Source organism: Mustela nivalis (genome assembly GCF_964662115.1).
Source record: "Mustela nivalis genome assembly, chromosome: 6".
Classification (NCBI taxonomy): Eukaryota; Metazoa; Chordata; class Mammalia; order Carnivora; family Mustelidae; genus Mustela; species Mustela nivalis.
The window spans coordinates 49030887-49046426 of NC_139025.1; the positions used below are offsets into that span (position 1 = coordinate 49030887).

Consider the following 15540-nt stretch of genomic DNA (forward strand, 5'->3'; position numbering starts at 1 on the left):
AACCATTATGTCCAAAATTAAAAATATCTTGAGGATCATGACAAAAATTTGTGCTTGCTCAGTACATTTTTTTTTTTTTTTTTTTGTTCTTGGTCTTCACTATTGGCTGTCTGTTTTATAAGAAACTGAATTTAAAACTTCTTTGTGGAACACCTTTTTCTGAGGCACCCAGGGAGAAAGACAGCGTCACATCAAACAGTGTTGTCACGTTGTTTTCTATAAAGCATACAGAATCGATTTTTTCTCCTGGTGCCAGGTTTGAAGGGGGGTTCTGTCAAACAGCAGTAATGTAATGTTGTTTAAAATAAATATTTCATCAAAGTAAAAGCATGTGGGAGAAACATCTTTTTCACTTCGTTGACAGGTTGAGTTTGCTTTCATTAAAGAAAAAAGTTAGAAAAAAAGTCTGAAAGTTCTTGATAGCATGCATTATAGGTTACCGTTACCTTCCTGAGTCATTGAGATGGAGATGGGACTGTGTCTGTGGGAATTCCTGGGGGTTGGGGTGGCTGTGAAAATGAATATGTGGGAGGAAGAGTGGCATGTATTACATAGCTGGAACAACAAGATGCCTTAGTTTCTTAGGCAGATAGATAGGGCAGATAGGGCAGCTAGAAAGAGCAGACCTTTATTGTCTCACAGTTCTTAGTCTCGAAGTCTGAAATCAATGGTGGGGGGCATGCTCCTTCTGAAACCTGTAAGGGAGAATCTTCCTCATCCCTTCCTGGTTCCTGGAGGTTTGCCAGGCAATCTTTGGTGTTTCTTGGTCTGTGGATGTGTTGCTCCACTCTTCTCTCTTCACATAGTGTTCTTCTTGTGTGTCTGTAGTTTGTCTTCCCACTGTGTATGTCAGTCTGTGTCCAAATCCCCTCTTTTGTAAAGATACCAGACATACTGGATTAGAGCCCACTTGTGATGACCTCATTTTGACTTGATTACCACTGTAAAGACTCTACTTCTGAAAAAGGTCACATGTAGGTACTTGGGGGTGAGGATGTCAATGTCTCTCTTTGGAGATGACAAAATTTAACCTATAACAAGAGGTTTCCCAACTCTAACCTGAAGTAATTGGGAAGGAGATTCTCTCACATATCCTCCATTAATATAATTTTGGGGCAGGAAACCATAATAGTGAATTTGATGCTACTTATTGTAAGAACTTCACCTCTTCTTCGAGGGTTCCTTTCTTAGCTGTCATGTTCCTTTTTGCCACCCAATAGGATTACTTCCTGGTACTCCTCAAGTGCCATTTAGGCCTCTCCTAGTGGTGGCACATTTTCTTGGTCCTTTGGGACTTCCTCGCTCTTACCAAGAGTGCTAGGGTTAAACAAGTCATCTTTCATGGCCACCTCTCTCCACTGGGGTTGGAGTAGTATCATGGGGCTAAGTCCATCAGGGTCATCATTGAGATGTTTCCTGCTTGTTCTCACAATGCTCTGTTGCCATCTCTGGGGACTTACTGCTAAGCAAGATGGTTGGTCTCCACATGTAACTTCTGATTTCTTTTTCCCTTCCTGGGAGAATGACCCTTTTCCTTATCCACTGCCTTCTCTTCTAGTCTAGTGAAACATTTGCCATCCCACCTCCTTCAGAGTGGGGCTACTGGTTTATCAGGAGGCCTAGGAGTTTTCTTCTAGCTATGGTTAGATGCTGGGTCCACAAAAGGCCATGTTCACTTTTCTTGGCTGAAGGTCTTGGCTTTTAGAAATTCCATAGGCCGTAGAGAGATGTTTGCTGTCCATTCTTGGAGAGCTTGCTTTATCCACCAGAGTGGGCAGAAGGACTTCTTGTAAATACAGCAAAGAGGAAGACAAATGAAGTGAGGTTTCATATTAGAAACAGATTGGACATGGCAACCTGTTACAGGTGGGTTCCCCAGGCCAGTCTTGTTTGAGTAGACATCTTGCCATCAGCTGAGTAGAATCAGCTGTTATGTGTGGTAGACAAACACCTACATCCAGGTGCCAGGGACTTTGGATAGGCCTTTGTCTCAGCCGGTGGAGCCTCCTTTTCTTATTATGAAGGTCCTCAGCATCCTCCCTGGCCACTGGTATGTTAGCAGGGAAAACTGTAGAGGTTGGTTTTCATGTTGCCCAAGATCTCTACACATGCATTTAGCAACAAATGGCAGACAAGAGATCTTTGGTTAATTGCCTTGGCCCAGAGAGGTGCATTAAGGGTGTGTGTGCGCATGTGTGCGCGTGTGCACGTGTGTGTGTGTGTTTGCTGTGTTTCTGTTAAAGAGCGATGTATTCTCTCCCTGACTTTGGAACTTGGCTTTTGCTCTGGACGCAAGGACAGCAGAGCATGTACCTTTTGCTAAGAGACTCATAGAAACCTCATTCCTAGCTATGAAGTTCCTACCTCTTGACAATGGAGTGAAGCATTCCTTTCTCAGGGTCCTGGCCCCCCTGGAGCCCAGCTACCTAAAGGCCATGGGAGGTAGGAGGGAGCCTCAGATGGGGCTCAGGATTCTTTCTCCAGAGTAACTCTTCAGTGTGGGACTGTCTAGAGCATCGGGAAAGTTTGGCTTGACTTTGAAATCTTCCTTGCAGCTTGTTATATCTTGTTGAAAGCCCCAGGGGATGTGTTTTCCCCTAAATTGATCTCTGGGATTTGGCCATGCTGTATGCTATTGATAAGGTTTTGGGAAAAAGGTGTAATTTAACACAGGTTATTGGTTTTATTCTCCTGGTGCTTCCTTAATTAGGCTGCAAACACCAAGCAAGGCAGGGGTTTGACATTCAGAACAAGGGTTAGAGCTGTAGCTAGATCCAGACTTGGAGTCACTAAGGACCTAGGAGGCAGCTTTCATGGACCCAATTAGCATTTCAATTTAAATCCATCAGCTTGGCTCTTCGTATGCAGAAATTTTCCTTCATTTACCTTTTTCAAAGGGGAAACTATGCCATGGAAGGTTATCAGTATATGAATACAAAATGCGGTTTGTCATAAAATACCTTCCCCTTCTCATCTTGTGTTAGTTAATCCCATGTATATTTTTCTGAGCCAACAGGTTCTCCATCTCTTCTGCATCTCAGGAAAGTCACTTAATCCCTTGCTCTGGGCTATGTTTCTGGTGTAGCTAACACCTTTCGATTCCTGATGCAGAGAAGAGATGTAGTCTTCTGAGGACGGTTACGTCTACCCAGGCGTATCCCTTTTGGGTTAATTATGGCCATTGCTTCACTGCCTCTTGGATGACGCATTCATCTGGAAAAGGTGACCAGTGAAGCTGTTGGGAAGGGGGTAAGAAAATCCCCGGTTCTCAGGCTTGCTCCTAGGCAACACTTGCGCTTCACTTCTGACAAAAAGGGCTGAAATAGGTCCATGAAAAGAGAGATGATCTGTTTTAAGGTCTCCCCCAAAGGGTGCTTAAACTAGTGCCATGGACAATATTGCAGGCAAACTGGAGCACACAGAGAATGACTGACCGGGGAGCAGGTGACAGTCAGTGGGGAGGTTCCGAGTCCAAGACCACTGTGATGGCTTCAGTGCAGTGGGTTTTCTGTGTGCTCAGGTGCTTGTAGCTGGAGTGTTGCTAAATCGTGAACACCTGCTGCAGTATTACATGATCTGTTTTTTCAACTGTTGATATGAATGTTTCTAAGTTGTGTGCTAAGACTAAACGGGTTTCATGGCTTTAAAGAAAAAGATTTAGGTGACTCACCTAGAGCAGAAAGCCCTTACTCAGCTGATGTGCTTCAGGGGGCACCTGGGGGCCAGGGGAGACCTCTGTTGAGCAGGCTCAGGGCTCTGGCCAGGGAGGAGGGCTGGTTCATCTGCGTGGTTTTGGCTTAGGCAGTGGTTTTGGACATACAGTGAGACCTGTAGCTGAATGTTGTTCTTCTGGGATCCAGATAACCGTGACATCAGGACAGTTTTCATAAGCCTTGTGCTTGGTTGGCTTGCTGGCGTCAGCCGGACAAGGAGGTGGTTACCAACAAAGTAGAAAAGGGGACAAAGGTAGAAGCCATGGCAGAAACCGAGGACCCTTTATCGTTTATCTTATGTCTTTGTGTGTTTTACGAAGCACCAGGACTTCCAGTTTTTTCCTTTTAGCATTTTGATAAATACTAGGAAAAATGATTGGCTTCAAGTGAATTCCATTTGTAGAAAGTGATAAATATTATATACATATAAATTATAAATAAATATGTATTTCTGTTATATTTACAATATTATATAATACAAATATAAAAATATATTAGAAAACATTACATAAATATAGCATATGTTTAAATATACATATAAAAGATATATAAGATAAACTATTCTGTAAATAAATGTTATATTTTTATAGAAATTAAATATTATATGTAATATATATTCTATAAAATATATATTATACATTTGTAAAAGCTGAGATGGGAAGCAGTCCAAGTGCCCATGAAAGGATGAATCGATAAAGATTCAGCTGGCATCAAAAAAAGAATGAGCTCTTGTCATATACAACAACATGGATGACCTAGAAGGTATAATGCTAAGTGAAATAAGTCAGAAAGAGAAAGACAAATATTGTATGATTTCACTCATATTTGGAATTCAAGAAACAGAACAAATAAACAAACCAAAAAGAGACAAAAAACCAGACTTAGATACAGAGAACAACCTGGTGGTGACCAGAGGGGAAGGGGATGGGGTGATGGGTGAAATAGATAAAGGGGATTAATAGTGCACTTACTGGGGTGCCTGGGTGGCTCAGTGGGTTAAAGCCTCTGCCTTTGGTGGAGGTCATGATCTCAGTGTCCTGGGATTGTCCTGGGATAGAGCCCCGTATCAGGCTCTTGGCTCAGCAGGGAGCCTGCTTCCTCCTCTCTCTCTGCCTGACTCTCTGCCTACTTGTGATCTCTGTCAAATAAATAAATAAAATCTTTTAAAAAAAAGAGTGCACTTATTGTGATGAGCACTGGATGATGTATAGAATTGCTGAATCATTAGATTGTACATGCTAAGCTAATACAATACTGTGTTAATTATACTTCAATAAAAAAATTATTACATTTAATATTAATCATAAAAATAAAATACATGTTATAAAATATTATACTTATCAAAATATATGTGTTATATTCTAAATATATTACATAAACAAATTATATTATTTAAAATACATGTGCTCTATAAGCATGTCATATAAAAATAAATTGTATATAAATATATAAAATTTGTGAAACTCAACTGTTAGGATTTAGTAATTTGGCAATCTTAGATTCAGTCTCTCTTAAGAACAGAGATAGTAATTCAACCCAGCTGCACATGGGTGATAGACAGAAATAGATAATGCCACGAGTTTTCATCTCCTATATGCTCCAAGGCAAGAGAGGAGGGTCTCCAAGAGGACCCCTTGGAAACGCTAGGGTTGGAGACCAAAGTCTTATATATGGCTGGGTGCTCATTGAGCTGCTGAACCATGGACTCAAGGCCTGAGGGACTGGAACAGAGTGTGCGAGAAGGTTCTTGGAGGAGCCTGACTCTGTGTCACTGGAGTTTGGGAGGCCTGGAAGCTATGCCTGACTTTTTCTTGAGGAGGCCTAAAGGTTGGAGGCTGGCTGGGGCAGGAGTGAGGCGGTAGGGGGAATAGGCCTCAGAAGAAGTCAATCCTGCCAACACCTGGATCTCAGACTTCTAGCCTCTGGAACTGTGAGAAATTAAATTTCTACCAATCTGTGGTACTTTGTGAGAGCAGGCTGAGCAGACTACTATAGGGACTGGAGATAGAGAGGCAATATGGCATGAAGCACAGACTCTGGGGTCTGTTATACCTGGGCTAAGTCCTAGAAACACCACTTACAAGTGCATAACCCTGGGCTAGTCTTCACATCTCTAAACCCGTGTTTCTTGTATGAAAAATAGGGATGAAAACACCTCTTCAGAATAATCTGGGCATTCACTTATTTAACATCGTTCACATACCATTTACTATATGGCGGGCAATGCTCTAAGCGCTTTGTGAATATTCGGTGAGGATTAAATGGGAATAATGTAGGTAATGTATTCAGCACAACGCCAAGCACACAGTAAGTGTACAACAGGTATCTGTCATTATTATTATTCAAATGTGCTCTGTGAGAAATTCTAGAAAAATCCACAGATATTTTGCTAGGGAATTGAGACTGTTATTTAGCAACCGCCACTCTCTCTGAGAGTTAAAGCACAGTATGTTAATGATTGAGAATTAATCTGTCGGCATTTTGTTGGAAACTAATTTTCTACTAATTGTGTACTTTTAAAAGTTCTGCTATGTCTTAAGGTAGGATTTTAACGATGCCTCAGGGACCATTTCAATGTGAACACATAATTGAAGTACTCATAAATCAATAAGAACAGTATTTGATTTGCAAAAATATGTCTACATCTATGCTTTAGCCCTGCAGCTCTTTACCACAGCATGAATTCTGTATGTTCCTGAAGGTCAAGAAAAAATTGGTGCCGTTCCACAGATGGACACTAGGCGGCACTCATGTCAGGCAAACTCAGGCTTCCCTCCTAAAAAACACGTTTGGGTTTTGCTGGTCATGTGTGGTCACTCTAAGTGGATTCTCTTGTTTAGTAGTAAGATAGTCAACTGGCTAAGCACGAGGAATGGAGATGAAATGATTTATTCAGACATCTGAGAAAGACACTACAGGGAGCAATCTTAAAAAAAACCCTGTGAATGCAGGATTTTATGGGGGACCATATTTTGTAGAGCGGCCCAGAACGCCAGAAATCAAGTCCTGTGGTGAAAGTGGGTAGTGCTCCATCCTGTTTTGAACACTGTAAGCTCAACTCTTCGAGATAGCTATGCCCTTAAAGCAATTTTTCTTATTTCCAGTTTGTGCTTCCACATTCAAAAGACGCTGTTTGGAAGGAACAGGTGAAGAAATGGTGGCAGAGAGAGGACACAGGAATGCAGCTGGGGAAGCTTCATTTTCACCTACACCCAATTTAGCAACAGTTCCTCTTTCCAGAATAATTTAGTGCTGGATTTTGAAGAGTATACGTAGGTTCAGGAGGCCCGGGTCCGTGTTCCCGCTCTCCCACGGAGCTGTGGGGCGTCTAAGGAATTAAGTGTTTATGTCCACTTCCTTTTCTCTTCTGCTGATACTTCACCCAGGATACCCTTCTTCCTCTCTCCTGCCTCTCAAATGTGCTTCAGACTCTTGTCTTGTGTGGCAAGAAAGAATAGATTTTTGTTTGTTTGTTTGGTTGATTTTTATTAATGGCTGTGGAAAATTGTTACATATTCTACAGATGTGAGAGGAGAAGAGGGAAATCAGAGTGAAGTCATCAAACTAGGTCTCAGTCTTTTACCAGTGTTGCTATGACAGGCTCTCCTTTAGTATGGGAGAGACTTAGAAGAATCGTTTAGTTACAGATAATTTTGATATTAAAAAAAGAATTTAGGGATATCTGGGTGGCTCAGTTGGTTAAGCAGCTGCCTTCGGCTCGGGTCATGATCCCAGCGTCCTGGGATCGAGTCCCACATCGGGCTCCTTGCTCGGCAGGGAGCCTGCTTCTCCCTCTGCCTCTGCCTGCCTCTCTGTCTGCCTGTGCTCGCTCGCTCTCTCTCCCTCTATCCCTGACAAATAAATAAATAAAATCTTTAAAAAAAAAAAAAAAAGAATTTATCTTGGTGGTAAGAGAACATATTCTTTCCTGTCTCCTTACCATCTCTCCACATCCCATAGAGTCTGCTGAGGATGCTGGGCCTATTTTTACCCTCAACTGTTTGTTTTCTATCCATCCATCTGTGCATCCATCCACTTCCCTAACTCTGGCTTCTTTGTTTCTGTTGGTAAACCTGCCTCAGTGTACCTTATACAACCACTACCCCAGCTGAGGTCTTTTTGAATCAAAGGTGGGTTTTCTGACTTTTTCATTTGAGCTCTACACTTTCAGTTTCTAAGTATTGTAGGGTAATGTCCTTTCCTCACTAAGTTACCTACCAAGAGACCAAAAGAAAAAAAAAGAAAACAACAAATAACCCTGGGCTAGTCTTCACATCTCTAAACCCGTGTTTCTTGTATGAAAAATAGGGATGAAAGCACCTCTTCAGAATAATCACTTATTTAACATCGTTCACATACGTTCACATAGATGTTTATGTATCATAAAGAATAATTTCAGAAAAAAAGAATATGATTTCAGAATTTATTTTTTTTAAGATTATTTATTTATTTATTTGACACAGAGAGAGAGAGAGAGAGAGAGAGAGGGAGGGAGGGAGGCACAAGTGGGCAGAGAGGCAGGAAGAGAGAGAGGGGAAGCAGGCTGCCTACTGAGCAGAGAGCCCTATGTGGCGCCCCTAATTTCAGAATTTATAAAATTAGCACCGGAGCACATTGGCTGACTTTCTGTTCTCTTCTAGCTGGGGAGTATTGAAGTGGTTGTGAGAACCTTGTGCTGTCTCCCCCTCCTATAGTTCTGTGCTGGATTTGAATCTATGAGGAGTTTGCATGCTTTCCAAGTAAATGTGTGTCTTGGAAGATAGGACTTGCGCTGAGCAAATGAGCAATGGGCTTCATTGCTTCTGGTCATTGTTTCTGAAAGGCCTCTACTCCCATTCACTCCTTGCTCTTGGAGCTCTCATTGCAAGATTCCTTGAAGTTTGCTGCTCTTTAGCTCCTAAGAGGAGGTAGGGCTCAGTAGTGTTCAGGTGACATAACGATGTGACCCAGCTTCATGCCCAAGCCATGGGTTTCGTTGACAGGAGGCAACTGTGCTTCCTTCCTCCTCAGTCTCAGTAGGTGCTTGCAATTCTGAGCATGGGAACCACAGTTTTCTGTGTAGGCCTTGATTCTGGAAGATCCTGTGATTATGTGAATCTCAAACATGAGGAAGTTATCCTCATCATCACCTGTTAAGAGAGGTTAGCTGATCAGAAAAACTGGCTGACCGACAACCAGGCCCTGGGAAGAAGATTACAACAGAGGAGGAGGAATCTTCTGGGTTCAGGGTCTTGCTTAGGAAGAAGACAGGCTCAGAAGGAAACCGCACAGAGACATAGAGGACTTGGGGCATGGAGACAGTCAAGTAAGTGCTGACGGGGAGACAGACTGGGCTCAGAGACAAATCCCATCTGTCCCGCAGGCTGCCTGGTTCCGTCCCAGGGAGGCTTGGCCGGGTTCTGGGCCAGTCTTGGCAGGGCAAGTGCTCTGCCCATAGCACGGGCCTCCGGATTCCCTTCCTTCTCCATGTTCTCTGCAAACCTCATATGTTAGTGGTCCCTCCCATTAATTTCAGCAATAGCACTGTTCTTCAGTCCTTTCAGATGAGTTTGTGCATCACCTCTTGATTTGGACACTGTCACTAAGCAGGAGCTGCGAGAGGCAGGTGCTGGGGTCCCAGTCAGGCCCTTGTGTGTGTGCCTCTCACACGATACCCCCTGTAGCAGGAGGGTTTTCTGCAAGCAGCCAAAGCTGCCATTCTCCCATTGTTTTCTTTTGCAATTCTCTCTCTCTCACAGCCCTGTGACTCCTTTGGTCTCGGGGATCTTGGCTGGGCAGCACTTCTCAGAGGTAAAGAGAGTTTAATTAGGAAAAGATTGTCTTGCCTCTGGTGGCGATTATCATACTTTATCAAGGGCCCAGTCTCGACCCCAGTTTGCTCCCCATTTTTAGTGCTTGGCCAGAGAAGCCATTCGTTTAATTCTCATTGCTGGTGAGGCTTGCCGACTGCTCCCCTTGGCTTGGAATGGAAAAGCGCCTCTCTCCCCTCCTCCATCCCTTTAGCTAAACTAAATGGTTCTGTGAAAAAGGCTTTGCACAAGGCTTTTAAACCACTCCACAGTGCTTCAGGTAAGGTCAGAGAGAGAGTTTTTAGTGAGGATTTTATTAGCCCAAACTTTGAGGCTTTCATTGCATTTATCAGGAAATAGGGCCCTAGCAGCACATTTTCCCTGGGTGCCTTTAGGGTCACTGCTGTTGAAGTGCACGGAGCCAGGGGCTTAGAATTCCTTCTTCTGATTGAATGTGGTCAGCTAAAAGCTCCACAGTTTTCAGAAATGCAGCTTGTATGTTTAAAGAATAGGGCTGGGCTTGAGCAGGATAAAGCGCAGGGGCTGTGGGCCTGGGACCTGGAAGCCGCGGGTCCGGCCTCAATTTTGCTGTAGTGACTTACATGTCATGTGCTTTGGCATGGATCTTTCCCAATTTGTTTTTAGATCACGGATTCTACTGTTGGAACGGAAACTTCCTGGCTGCCCATTGGCCCAAGCTGGACTCAGAAAGAGCAGCAGGATTTCCAGAGACTCATTCTCTCTGCGCTGGAGGGAGGAGAGGGCCCCCCACCAGGGCCAGCAGGCTCCCTGGGGGAGGAGGCCCCTGGGGACAAGATCTCTGTCTTTCCTGTGAGCTTCTCAAGCTGCACAATCCCAGCTCTGGCCTCAGGTTCCATGGTCACAGTGAAACCCCCCACGGTTGTTGTTACTATCGCATTCAGCCCTTGTAACAAAGCTGGAAGTGGCTGGGAACTTGGGTGTTCTGGACATTCGGCTAGGGGGTCGAGACCTTCTATTAAAGAAAAATCAAAACTTTTTGAATCCTGTGCTGTAGTTTTTCAAGGAAAGGGTCAGTAGTCATTAGTGTAGCATGTTTTCAGACCCAGAGGACTCCCTGACTAAAAATATCCACGTATCCTCCTCATCATGGAAACTTTCATGTGGGGAAGGAATTGCTCACTTAAGATCGTCTTTTTTTTTTTTTTTAAGATTTTATTTATTTATTTATTTATTTGAGTGAGCAAGAGAGAGAGAGAGAAAGAGAGAGAGAGAATTAGAAGTGGGAGAGGCAGATGGAGAGGGAGAAGCAGACTTCCTGTTGAGCAGGGAGCCTGATGCGGGACTCAATCCCAGGACTCTGGGATCATGACCTGAGCTGAAAGCAGAGGCTTAACCGACTAAGCCACCCAGGTGTCCCTAAGATGGTCTTTCTAAAAATTCTTAACCACTGAGAGGCAAAAGACATGCAGCTTTTGTTATTCATGAACACTTTAGTCTGAATTAGTTTGGCTAATAACTTGTTAATGGTAGCTGGGAGAGGGCTTATCTGTAGAGGGAAAACTTGTAGGTCTGTTGGCATATGCGTGTATGTGTGTGTGTTGGGAGAGTGGAAGTAGGTGAAGAAGGTCCTGAGCACCTGGGTTGGGGGAGAGGGTGGAATGCTCCAGAGACAATTTCTTTCTCCATTGCAGTTTTCCTCAGGGCATTATTTCTGCAGCATTCTCACCTTCCAGCAGGTCACAAGCCACTGTGGTCTTGCTGTTCGTAATGCTAACCCAATTGTTGAGCAGCGTAGCTGAGCAATTAGAGCCAATTGGAAACATTTCACCATACCTCCTCTCTCTTCCTACTTTAAAATGACCATGGAACTTACTAATTATATGGCCTTCTTGTGACTTTTAATCTTTTTTGTTTGCAAAAGAGTCAGTTATTTTCATTTGGAGGTTTTTGTTTGTTTGTTTGTTTTTTTGGTGGGGGTTGGTTAGAAAAAAAAAAATCTCACATTTGTGAAAGGCATTAATTTTTTTTCTGAGTCTTTTCCTCGGAGGAATCCAGGCTGTAAATAGGCTGTTATTAACTGGTAACTACCAGCTCGGCCTTATCAATTGTCAAAAATTGGTGAGCTTGTTACAGTGGTTGGAGTTAGGTTCTACCGTGGAGCTCCTACAGTCTCTCCAGTTCCCCCTCTGGAAGCCCCCTCTTTCTACAACCCAATAATAAAAGGGGGTTAATGCCTGGTCTCGGAAGAGGCTTCCCAACATGCACCAGCTCCAGGGCCAGCAGGAACTTCTGAAGGGAATCCTGTTTGTGACACTCCCTCTCCCCCCACCATGCAGGTTTTCCTTGCTAAATGCTATTTTTAAAAATACCAGTCACATCATAATCCAGGGCCTGCAAATCGGGTCTCCTCTCTGGATTCGTCAGGAAGTCGTACTTGCCTCAGCCACGCCCACTCATTTACATAGGGCAGGGCGGCCTCCGTGCTGCCCCCGCAGACGGAGTAGTTGAAATAGAGACTCCGTTCCTTCGTTGCTCCGAAAGCCTAAAATACTTATTGTTTCTGCAGAAGACAAATGTGTTGGCTTCTGTGTAGCCATCCCTTAGGCCAGCAGCAGGTCTGTGGCGTTTGCTTGCGGACTATTCTGTAGACTTGGCACTGTCACCTGGTCAACAGACCTCTGGTTCTCCTGACTTTGGCTTCCCCGTGGGCCCCTCCTTGCGATGCACCCCGCACCACTCTACTGCCATTAATAAATGAAAAAGGTAATGAATAAAGGGGGGACTGGTAATTGTTGTTTTAAAAACAAATGTCAAAAAACCCTATGAGTATTGCTGACATTTAAAAAAAAAAATGTTGGTGGTTCTTTATTTGCATGAAGTTTTATGTGGTTCAGAAAGCCCATCTGTAATCCATTTGAGTTAAAGTCCCATTTGTCACAGCTGTCAGGATGGTAAAATATATTTGAAACCTTTTTGCTTTAAGGGAAATAGAAGGCTTCGCTGCACTTGACATTGAGCTGAAGACTTTGCCACTCTCAGGGAAATGTCAATTCCGAGAAAGAGTTGTACAAAATGAAAGTTGGACAAAATAATTATCCTTGGAGAGGGTTTTGCCTTTTGCTTAAACAGGATCCATTTCCCCAAAAGCCCGCAGGTTCCTAAAACAACAAGGAGTCTTGAGAGGGTTAGGTTTGGGGTCAGCCATCACAAGTAGCCTTGACTTCACTTATCCACTTACTGGGGGGGATCAGTAGCATGAACAATCCCAGGGGGCAGAGAACCCAGGCAGCAGTTCCATTTCACTTTGGGATATGTTTTGTGGCCACGTTTAGAACAAAGTTTTTATTTATCTGGGCAAAAATGCTAAGTCACCATAAAAAATTCATCATTATAGACAAGTACAATGAAGAAATTTAAAAACCCCCTCTAAATCTCTGTTTTCACCTTTGAGAAAGTGAGTCTGATGTTCTTGTGCTCTCTTAAATTAGAGCCCTTTTGAAGATCCATTTCAGGAGGAGCAGGAAATCTGGCCACTTTACCCAAAGTCTCCCAAAGGCACCAGATGCTCCTTGGCTGCTTTCCATTCTGAGCAATGCCTGTCACAGAAGTAACCTCAGCAGAAATGTGCCTCCCTTTACCTTCTTGTATTTTCTGTGGCAAAGGAATGGTTGCTTTGGCTGCAAAGGTCATTTTTCAGCTTTTCAGCTCTGTCAGTTAAGGAAGGATCCTGTTAGGTTCATCCATGGGTTTAGTTACTCAGATCAGAAGACAATTAAAAAGTGGCCAGGTGGGACGCCCGGGTGGCTCAGTTGGTTAAAGGGCTCCCTTCAGCTCAGGTCATGATCCCAGCATCCTGGGATCGAGTCCCACTTCGGCCTCCTTGCTCCGCAGGGAGCCTGCTTCTCCCTCTTCCACTCTGTCTGCCTGTGCGCTCGCTCGCTCTCTCTCTGTCAATGACAAATAAATAAATAAAATCTTAAAAAAAAAAAGTGGCCAGGTGACTTAGGGGAGACACTCCCAGGGAGGGAGAACTCTACCAGAAGACTGGGGCCATTGTATGGCAGCGTCTCCTCCTGGGTCTATAGTGGGGCTGTTCAGACAGCACCTATAGTGGGGCTGTTCAGACTCAAATGCCAGGTTGATAGGGCCTGAGGTGAAGGTGTTTTCAATTTACAGATAATCTGACTGTGCCTAAAGACTCTGAAGGCTTTTCAGCGATGTTCTTGTTATTATATTACTGCTTCTGGAAAGAGTCTGGAAGGAAGACTCAAGCAGAGATGGGTAGAGGGAATGAGAGTTTGGAAGGGTAAGACAATGGTAGTCACATTCAGACCTTTCAGTCAAAAAGCAAGAAAAGCAAGAGAAGAAAATATGTACCCACCATCATAGTAACAGGCAAAAATAATATTAGAAAACCATATAATAGGCTTATGTCCTATCCTGAGAAAGTTCTACAGGAACTACTTCAGAGGAGATACTAAAGGCCTGCAGAATCTCCAGAGAAATCTTTAAGAAATAGGCAATTTTTACAGGTCATTTGTTTCTTGAATAATGAGTTTTTATATGGAAAAGAGTTGGCTTTTTTTTAAGAGAGTACTAAAAGAGAATAAGGAAATGTATGTGTGTGTGTGTTTGTGTGTGTGTGTGTGTGTGTGTTTCCCTCTCTTCTTGCTTGGGAAGAAAAGAGGAATGACCTGACCTCAGGTCATTCCTCTTACCTGAGGAATGACCTCAGGTCTTTCCACTCCCTCACTCCTTCCTTGTTTGCTTACTTTTCTTGTTTTCAGCATGTGGCAGAGAGAAGACTGGCTTAGATCTCATACCTGTAGGCCAAGTACAACTTCTTATTGGATAAATAAAGCAAAAGTTCCTTATTTAGAAGAAACACCTACAAAGGAATGGCTTTCTCCTTAAAAAAAAAAATTTCTATATGAGAGAGTGCAAATGGGGAGAGGTGCAGAGGGAGCGACTCAAGCAGACACCCTCTGAGCCTGAGTCAATCCCACCACCAAGAGATCATGACCTGAGCTGACCAAGAATCGGATCGGTTTCTGAGTCGGATTGGTGACTGAACCACCCAGGCGCCCCGGCATTCTCCTTTTGATGATAAATCAGGAATAAGCTTTGAGCACACAATCTGCAGCTGTGGAAGAAAAATCTCTGATCACCCAAGTGTGAGAAGAAAGCAGGTTCAGTCAACAGGTTGGAGTTGAGTTTAGTCATGCATTTTTATTTATTTATTTGTTTAAAGCCTTTATTTATTTATTTGTCAGAGAGAGAGAGCGCAGTGAAAGCTAGGGGAGTGGCATGCAGAGGGAGAAGCAGACCCCCTGCTGAGCAGGGAGCCAGATGCAGGCTCCATTTTAGGACCCTGGCATCATGACCTGAGAGCTGAAGGTAGATGGTTGACTGAGCCACCCCGGTGCCCCTAGTCACGCATTTAGTACTCCTCAGGGTCTAGGTATGTTCAGGGTCAATTCATGTTCCCTTGGGGCTCCACTCTCTGGGAATGTGAATTAGGGAAGAGGCGCGGCCAGGTCTTAGTCAAGGCCAGTCCTGGTGAGTGGAAGGGGTCATGGAGGGGGAGCCCAGGCATTGAAGGGCCATGGTGGACCAGCCCCATTTACTATCCCTGTACCAGGAAACTCCTCTGGTCTTTGAACCCTTTGGAAGAAATGACCTTGGAGGGAGGAGGTCTCTTTCATTTATGATTCATCAACTTTGGTGTTTGAGATGGTGGGGGGGATGGAGGAATGGATGCTTGAGGCAGCTTATTCCTTGTTTTCATCCCACACGGAGACAATATGAATTTGATTTTAGAAACTGTCATCAAGCACTGCTAAGCCTGCCCAAGATCTCTTTGAAAAGCGTGCCCTTTTGCAGCGCAGCCTTTAGATTGAGCGGAACTTGCTTTTCTGGTTGAAAAACTGCTACCTTTCAAAAGGAGGAGCAGGGATGAGGCTAAGGTATTGGATCCATTAAAGATCTGTTTGGTTGGAGGCAGAAATAAAACCTGACATAGAGTGGTCTGGACGAATGAGACTTAATTCATTTTT

At 43.8% G+C, this 15540-nt stretch overlaps 1 pseudogene across 1 annotated transcript in view; it reads right to left on the minus strand.

Moving 5' to 3' along the window:
• Nucleotides 1-8627: 8627 nt before the first annotated feature.
• Nucleotides 8628-15540, minus strand: part of LOC309866577 (POU domain, class 5, transcription factor 1 pseudogene) — a 131211-nt pseudogene continuing 124298 nt past the window's right edge. The window contains exon 3 of the transcript in view: nucleotides 8628-8842. The product of the transcript in view is annotated as a POU domain, class 5, transcription factor 1 pseudogene (transcript). The remainder of the gene's footprint in view (nucleotides 8843-15540) is intronic.